Here is a 9,119-nt window from a genome sequence, read left to right on the forward strand (position 1 = left end):
GCCCCGGCCCCCTGGCCTCACACGGGCTTTGCCTTTGGCTGAACGCTGGGATTCTTTCACAGAGGCCGTTGGTTGCCAAGAGCGAGCGAGGCTCAGAAAAGCTGGGTAAATGTATGTGGGTCAGTGTGAGTCAGAAGGGGGCTTTTCATTCAACCCATTCCCTCCTTTTTCTTCTTCTTCTCTTCCTTTTTTGTTCTTTTGTTCCTCTTTGTTCTTTTTGGCTTCGCTCCTTTCACCCTCATGAGTGAAAAGATAACATTGATTTGTGTCTGTGCTGTTTATTATTCTGCTGGACTCGCTGCTAAAACAAGGCCCAATAAGATATGGAGCCGTGTCCTATTGACTTATTAACTTCTCCTTCTGAGCGTCTCTTTGTCTCTCTCTCTCTGTGTGTGTGTGTGTATGTGTGTGTGCATGTGCGTGTGTGCATGTGTTTGGCTTGTGTCCCTGACTCATGGACAAACAAGAAGAGAAGGGGAGGACTGCACTAAAAAGGATCTTGAGCAGATGTTTCTCTGGCCTCAGTCTCACTTCCTTTCACCAGCTCTTGACTTCTTCTTTCTCTTCCTCTTTTCTCTCTGGAAGCTGAGAGTTCTGAGCTGTTGTTGTGGAAGCTCGCTGCTCTGGCCGAGCGCACAGACAGACACGGCAAAGTCATCCAGATCGGGGGACAGCCTGTGCTGCTTGGCTCGGACTTTACCATATATGTTTGTTTCTGTCGGCCATGTGGGCCGTGTTTGTCTGGCTCTCCGTTGGTGTTTATTTCTCCATTAGTCAAGGAAGAAGCAGAATAACAGCAGCCGTGGAGGAGTGACTTTCTGCTCCCGAAACCCTACAAAGAAATCTCTGCCTGATCAAACATGCTAAAGTTTCACCTTTATTTTACCTGTCAAAGCAAAGGAGGACGATGATGTTTCTATGTGTGTTTGTATTGGAATGTTAGCATAATATCTTGATTGGATGTACCAACTGTACAGCTGTTAACAGAAATCAATTCAAATCAAAATGGCAGTCACATGAACATTAGCCAACACAAAAATGGCTTTAATTCAGTGGATTTACAGATACTGAGGTTAAAATCTGATGTGGTAGTAGCTGAGAGTCGTCCATTAGTACATTGAGCGTAACATATTGCAATATTGCATAAGATTGTAACATTATTTTTAAGGTTTGACCAAAAATTTCAAATAACTTACAATACGTTTTTAAAAAAAAGAACGTCAGGCCTTTTTTTGTGTTTCGTTTGCTGTGTGTTTTCATGTCCGTGGCCCTCTGCAGGTCAAGACAGAGTTTGACAATGGGGTGGAAAGTCTAGATATACTAGATATCCACTTCAGAGCAGTTCCTATTATTTCATTAGATTAATATCAGGTTGTCTTCCACCGCCCTGTTTCTCCCTCGTTTGCCTGTCTGTGGCCCAGTTTCTCATTTCAACAAAGACAATGCTCTGTCTATCCTGCAGTCCTGAGTAAATGTCAGGTACCGTCTCCCCTCCTCCTCATCTATTCACGAAAATCCTCCGGGGGCTTTGAGGGCAGATATCCATCTAGCAGGGTCTGTACTTGTGTGCTACATGGTTTAACTCCAGTCAAGTCACCAGATCAAGTTTCCCTGCTCACATATTGTTTACAAAACCTTACACAAGCTCAACAAAAGAGCTCAGCATGAACACAGTTCTGTTTACAGCTCATGACGTGACTCCTGGACTGAAAACGTGGGTTTCTGTAAACTTGATTTTACGTTATTACTTTGGTTATGGAAATACACAAATGTGACTTTTACTTCCTCACATGACCTAAAAGTAGACGAGTTAGGGAAGGAAAATCAGATGCTCTAACTTGGTTTTTGAAACTTTTGTTGTTTTTCTTTCAGCTGCTCCTTATTGCAGGGGTTGCCACAATCAAACTCGCATGAAGGATTTGGCAAGTGTTTTACGCTGGATGTCCTTCCTGACACAACCTGGACTAAAATCTGCAGCCTTAGGATCACAAGACTGCAGCACCAACCAACACAGACCACCAAGCACCTGTTTTTGCGTGTCTTGCAATTGCAATAAATCCTGATTGATCATTTCAAGGAGTACTTTTTTATTTTTGGACCACGTTTTTCTGTTTTGGTTAAATAAAGATTGCCATGACAAAACATTTACATTTTTTCAAAAGATTTGCATTTATTAAAAAAGACTGCTTCTAAATATGAGGTCCCTTCAATTACTTTAAATCTGCTCTGCTTATACTTAAGGTTTTAGCTAGATTTTTGCTATTATTAGCTAGCCTTTTGTTACTTTTGGCTTTTTGACACACTTATCATTTTTAGTTAGCATTTTGCAGATTTTAGCTAGACATCTGCTACTTTTAGCTTCTAGCTACATTTTTATATTTTCATCTTAGCTAACTCTCTTAGCTACATTTAGTTTTTGGACAGCTTTTAGACATTTTTAGTTTTTTAGCTAGTCATGTTATTTTGCATTTAGATACTTTAGCTTTTATCTAGCAACTTGCTTATTTTAGTATTTAGTTTGCGTTTTGCCTCATTTATCTATTGTGTTGTGCTAATTAGCATTTAGCTAGTGTTTTTCTTTGGGCTTCAGCAGCTCAGTTTTACGTTCTTCACCTGATCACAGCAGTCATTCTGTGCTAGGGTTGATCAAAATTGTATTGTGTTCAATTAATTGTCAGAAAAACAATTGACAACAAATAATATTTGCCACTTTGCAATTACTCCAATTAATGCAATTAGTGCCATGTGATGACATATTTTTGTGTACATTTCAGTTTCACTATAAAGCACACATGTGAACATGTGGCATATTAAATATATATATATATATATATATATATTATAAATAATATATTATTAATATATATTAAAGATATCCCGCCACTCCACATTGTGGAAAAGGTGGGTTTCAATTCATATCTTACTATTTTACCCTTTTAAAATGAAGAAGTTAGTTTGACTGATGATTTGTAAATATAATTGTAAAATTAGTGTAACTGACTTAGAAAATCATGTAAGTGCAACAGTTATCTATTAACCGTCATATTTATTGAGATCGGCTAAATCCATCCATCCATCCATTTTCTGTACACGCTTCTTCCTTTCAGGGTTGCGTGGGTCACTGGTGCCCATATCCAGCAGTCACAGTGCGAGGGGCAGGGTACACCCTGGACAGGTCGCAAGTCCATCACAGGGACACATATAGAGACAAACGAGACAAACAACCATTCACTCTCTCACTCACACCTAGGGACAATTTAGAGTTATCAGTTAACCTAACAGTCATGTTTTTGGTCTGTGGGAGGAAGCCGGAGTACCCGGAGAGAACCCACGCATGCATGGAGAGAACATGCAAACTCTACCCAGAAAGGTCCCCGGACCGGGATTTGAACCAGTGACCTTCTTGCTGAGAGGCATCAGCTCTACCAACTGAGCCACCGTGCCGCCTACTGCAAAGATATTTTTATATTTGTATGGGTCAAATTTTTCAGTTTGTTCAAAATCTGCTGTTGCTTATTCCGTTTCATTGTTTATTTCGTCACACTTTTTTCGGCTAAAGATCGGCTAAATGCTACAATTAATCATGATTTTTTTATTTTTTCAATTTTGCACAACCCTGTTCTGTACACACCAATCCTTTCATTTTCATTGGAAGTGCAGTTTTGTTTGTTCTGTTTTGCATCCTGTTTGTTCGAAAACTCATCATCCTGACAGAAAAAAGGCTGTGATTTGGTCGGAGGGTCGTTGCTCCTGCAGGCTCTGGAGGTGTGTGTTATGTTATATCATAAGATACCTCTGGAAGTCTTCAACTCTTTCATAACCCCTTTTCTTTGCTTCAGACATCTGGCAGACATACGCTTCAGTTTCACATTGAAGGGAGGATGTGGGGGCGGGGTATCGATTCCATAACTCTATGACCTGTTGACAGAGAACTTTGGTATTTTCACCGAGGGAAATCTGGCTCTTTCACATGGATGACTTTTGTGCGGTGTTTGGCTGTAACGAGTGTGTTTCTACTGCAACACTATGAGAGGAGAACAAAACAATTAAACTCAAGTCACCTGACTTCCCGCCTCTCATCTCACTTCCTGCACTCCTACTTTCCACCAGATATTTCTAGAAGCCCTGTCTCAGCGGTGATGACAGCAGCATGTGTGCTTGCTCTTCAGAGGGATGTGAACAATAAGTCATGTCTGTTGCAACTTTGTTTATCAATTTTTGCAAGCTTTAATTACTATCAGACATTACCCTGCTAGCAATGAGTGTGATGATTAAAGATCTAGCATTCCTTGAAGGATGCCAAAGTTTAAACTTCGATCATTTTTAAAAAATGATGGAGTTGGAGCCATTTTATTCAAACCTTAGAAGATAATGTGATCTGTAAGAGCTCAGTGCTGGTGTTGGGAAGGACGTTCATTTATTTGACACATAATTTTTGATAATATCCTTTGAGTTTGAGCCATTTTTGTCTTAAATTAGCTATGGTGGCCATCTTGGATTATGTTCTCTCAAAAAATGTTCCAGAAAGTTTAAAAATAAACCATTCAATTATTAGATATTTTTCTGAAAAACAGGCAACGTTGAATCTGAAAGTTAGGAACAAAGTTTTAAAAAACTTATTTTGCAGAATGAGTCAGAAGGGATTAATGTCAGCCTGTAACACAAATTTTAGCTCAATACCTACAAATTTGACTGAGTTATAACCATATCTGTGCTCTTTAATGATACTTAGCTGTGGCAGCCATCTTGAATTGACCCAGAAGTTAATCACTTTAAGACGCACATCCAATAATTACTTTTTGAGAGTTTCAACAATTTTTTTTCCAGTAACTCGAGCTATATTTTGCTAAAACACAGACACATACACACACATAGGCACAGACAAAAACATCACCTTTATGGGAAATAAAGCATCATGAAAGTCATGTAGGATTTAGAATTCCTGCATGATTTATTAATCCAGATAAGTATTATTAAACTCAGCAAGGAAAACCTTGGACATCCACATCACACCCATAAATATGGAACAATGAAAGGAAGGCCGAGATATCAGAAGGAAGATCATCTCATCAGCTACAGGGGATAACAGAAATAGTAATACATTATCACCGTTTTGCATTATGTTAACCCTGCTCTCAGCATCCTTCTGAGGCCCTCACAGGAAGCTTGTCCACCTCCTGTCGAGCTCCGTCCATCTCCACGTTTATTTTCTTTCCTCTGCGCGTGTCCACTGGGAGATCAGCAAATGACCTAGTTTTTCAAAAGACTCAATAGAGCGCGTTGTGCCAGGTCATCTTGATGCCAGACAGGTCCACCAACTGGCTCTGCTAGATACTGTGAGAGAGGATTATTCCTCACTGTTGGAGGACTGATTGATCCACTGTTTATTTTCTCACTTAAAGGGACAGGCTGATGATTACTGAAGTGACGTTCTGTCAAATAGTTACCAATAGTTAGTCCCTATTAGTCAGAGCATCAATCAGAAAGCACAGATTATAGAGGAAAGGGCAGGAGTCTTTGTCCAGGCTAGAATAGAATAGAATAGAATAGAATAGAATAGAATAGAATAATCCTTTATCAATCCTACAGTAGGGAAATTCCCTTGTTGCCAGAGGTGTACAGTAACTAAGTACATTTACGTTGTAACTGTACTTAAGTAATTTTTTGAGGGTTTGTCAATTTATCAAGTATTTACCTTTATTTTGTTACATTCAAAACCTAAAAATGAAACTTTTACTTCTTTACTTTAAATTTTAACAGCTCGTTACAGATTAAAATCTGTCTGGAACTTATCATGAAAGGAGTTGTTTATGCACTCTAATAAATGAAGTGTTTAATTTACTAAACAAATTTATGTCAACTAGTTCCACTACATTGAGTTGAGAAAATGTTAAGCAATTTACACATTTTCTTTAAAATAAAATGTGTAAATTGTTCAATTCATTGAACTCGATTTAAATGGAGCTAGCTTGGTGAAGTAAATTTAACACTACATATCTTAGAGTGTGTGTAAAAATATTTTTTATTTCCCAATTATTTTCAGCGGTTTGTAGTGAAAACCCCCTGTTAAAAACCATGAATATGATTTTTAATGAGAGTTTTCCTTCCTGGCTCGGTAATGGAGTTGTTGAAGCAAAATGAATCAATCAAACACATACACAAAAACAGACAAAGTCGTTCATTTTAAAGGTTTATGCACTTGAATTATAGACGTTTATAAGAACAGCAAATAGAGAAAGAATGTTTATTTTGACTTGTTTTATCAGCAAAATAACAGACTTCTTGAGAACATGAACTTTCCCAAGAGAAAAGTGGACAGTGAAAAGGCTTATTTTTTCATAGCTCTGCATTAGAGCTGAAAGAGTTCAGTCTGTGAAGGGGGTGCTTCGGCCTCAGGTGGCCAAAGGTCAATCAGTGGCAAGATGAGGTGAGGGGAAATGGGCGTGTCCCCTACAGGCTGTATGACTTTTTAAATTTTTTTCTTAAAAATGACCAGTGTTAAAGATAGCTAATCCCTAAAGATAGTTTAAAGGGTCTCTTGCATATTCCAGGCACATAGTTCAATTCTATACTACAATCAAGTAGCCATGTTACCTTCAGTTGTTCTGAAAATGCTATATATCAAAAATGATTTTGACATATAACGCCTTCAAATTATCCTCTGTCTCTTTAAGAACCTCCTACGATTTCCAAAACTTCCACTTCAGCCCATCTTCATAACAATGCTTCCAGAGAGGGGTGCTCTGTGGGGAAAACCCAGCTTCAGATTGAGCTCCAGGGAGGAGCTATGTATAAACAGGCAGTGCTTTGTGTTCAGGCAGCTCCACGTGTCTACCACATGAATTTGAAGGCTTTTTCAGTCAAAACAACATCCTGGATATGTTTTTGATTAGGGAATGACATTACAACATGATATAAAGCGCAAAAACATTGATTTTGCATAATACCCCCTCCCCCCTTTAAAATACTACATAGTAAAGTGTACAAGTCCACATGATCTGTACATCTAGTCTGTCCAAAACTTTACTCATATCCAAGCAGCACTGAATGGTCTACGTGTTTAGAACAAATACATTCACACATAATGTTCAGTTAAAGGAACAACAATAAACTAAACAAACTAGTGCAGAAGTTTAATATTATTCAGTGTTCTTTGTCATTGGTATGTTGTTTTTAAAAAATAGTTGTTTTATAAGTATGAAAAATGCTTAAAAAGAGCTTTTCTTAATACTCTAAGCAATCGTGGCTGATCAAATACTTACTATCGATAACTGTTTGACAGAACACAACTTCAAATGGTAACTGTATGGTTTAGTACAGCTGGGAAAATTCTGAAATATGTAAACAGAAAATTAGGAAAGTACTAAAAGCCTAACATTCCTTTGGTCAAACTTTGGAAATACATTGTGCAACATATAATGCAATATTGTGAGATGGTGCACAATTTGTTAGCGGTTTGAGTATGTGTTGTGAATGACTCAACTAATAAAACATCACATTTTAGCTCAATCTTAGTAGAGTTACAGCTATTATAGAGTGATTACAGCTAATTTTTTTAAGGGTGATCAGCTTTGACAGCCGTCTTGAACAGTATTGACTACAAAAGTTTATTATGCAATATGTTCATTCAATGATTACTTTCTGAAAGTTTCAATAAAAATCCACCCAAAGGTTCAGGAGAACTTATATAGACAGAACTGACTCCAGCAGATAATGAAAAAGTTTTAAAAACTGTTTTTTATGTGATCCGTTAACACTTAGTGCATTTTAAATGTCTCTCAGCTCAATATCTATAATATTGCTAGAGTTACAGTAATTTTTGTGTTTGGACAATTTGTTTTGTTGTTGTTGCCATTTCTATTTGAATAGACTACAAAGCTTTTTAAAGTTCTAGAACCTGGTTATAATTTTCCAAGAGTTTTATTAAAGTTCCTCTAGTGATTATTGCGGTGTTTTGCTAACAGACACATGCACACGCAACCACACAAACAACATTTATTGCCTGCGCCCCAAATTCAAAATGGAAGTGATAAAAGCTAATCTGGAAAGCTGATAGTAAATGTAAAGTTTTTTTTAACTTCTTTGAAACTACTTAAAATGTCTCAGAAAATCCACTTTACTTGTGCTTTTGTCCAGTTTTTGAGTCCTGATTTGCAAATATGAGGCAGACAAACTAATCAGTGCCTTTGTGAGCTCTGAACAGCTGCACCCAGCTGTGATCCACCTCTCCCGAGGTGTTTCCTGGTGCTAGCTCTTTATTAGCTAAATTAGAAGTTTATGGTGCACAGAAACAGGGGGTGGGGGAACAGGATCTGGATCTTATTTTGGTTGTTTGGTGTTTTAATCTCTCTGTGCTCATCAGGGATGTTCTATCAATTGTACTGGCCTTTTGTGCTGGAGTTAGCTGCCTCATGGAAAATGTGCGTCATTTCCACACTCTGCTCAGTGCACAACAAACATGACAGTGTGCGAGGTCAACACTGATCAAATGCATACACAGGAGAATTCTGCATGATTTGTTAGTGCTTGGAGAATGTGTTGTTCATGGCTGTCAGTTACGACCACACCAGTCTTTAGATCAATATCTGTAAAATGAACTGATAGAAACTTTTTGTGATGGCTGAGTTTGATTAGCTGTGATGACCATTTTAGTTTATGAGGTATACATGTATGACTAATGGATGTTTCTAAAAGATTTATTAAATTTTGCGCAGTGGTCCATTAGATATTTTACTATCAAACAAACATGGCTAACTCTAACAAAACTGAAACAAAGATGAATTGCTCTCAGAGTATTTGTTGGGAAGGATACTCAAGTACTACTGTACTATGTTTTACTGTAATGGAGATTTTGTGACTGATTAAATTTTAGATCCAGTCCTGTACTTTATACTGTCTTATCATATGAGGCCTCTCTCTGGGGAAACTGGGGGTGGGATCCCCAGTTTCTCCTATTGTTGCAAACCTGTACATGGAGGAAGTGGAAAAGAGAGCCTTGATGTCCTTTTCAGGGGTGCCACCGAGCCATTGGTTCAGATATGTTGACGACACCTGGGTTAATTGGAAGATAGCCGGTTCAACTCCAGCTTGGTGTCCATGTTTCACATGTGTGATAGGAT

General features: G+C 38.1%; 1 long non-coding RNA gene across 1 annotated transcript; it reads left to right on the top strand.

Annotated features, from left to right (window-relative positions):
- Positions 1–15: 15 nt before the first annotated feature.
- On the top strand, positions 16–2,076 carry LOC106511390 (uncharacterized). Its single transcript, XR_001309521.1, has 2 exons — positions 16–105; positions 1,873–2,076. It is a non-coding gene; the product is annotated as an uncharacterized LOC106511390 (long non-coding RNA).
- The last annotated feature ends 7,043 nt before the right edge of the window (positions 2,077–9,119 follow it).

This window comes from Austrofundulus limnaeus, unplaced genomic scaffold (assembly GCF_001266775.1).
Source record: "Austrofundulus limnaeus strain Quisiro unplaced genomic scaffold, Austrofundulus_limnaeus-1.0 Scaffold2744, whole genome shotgun sequence".
In the NCBI taxonomy this organism is placed as follows: domain Eukaryota; kingdom Metazoa; phylum Chordata; class Actinopteri; order Cyprinodontiformes; family Rivulidae; genus Austrofundulus; species Austrofundulus limnaeus.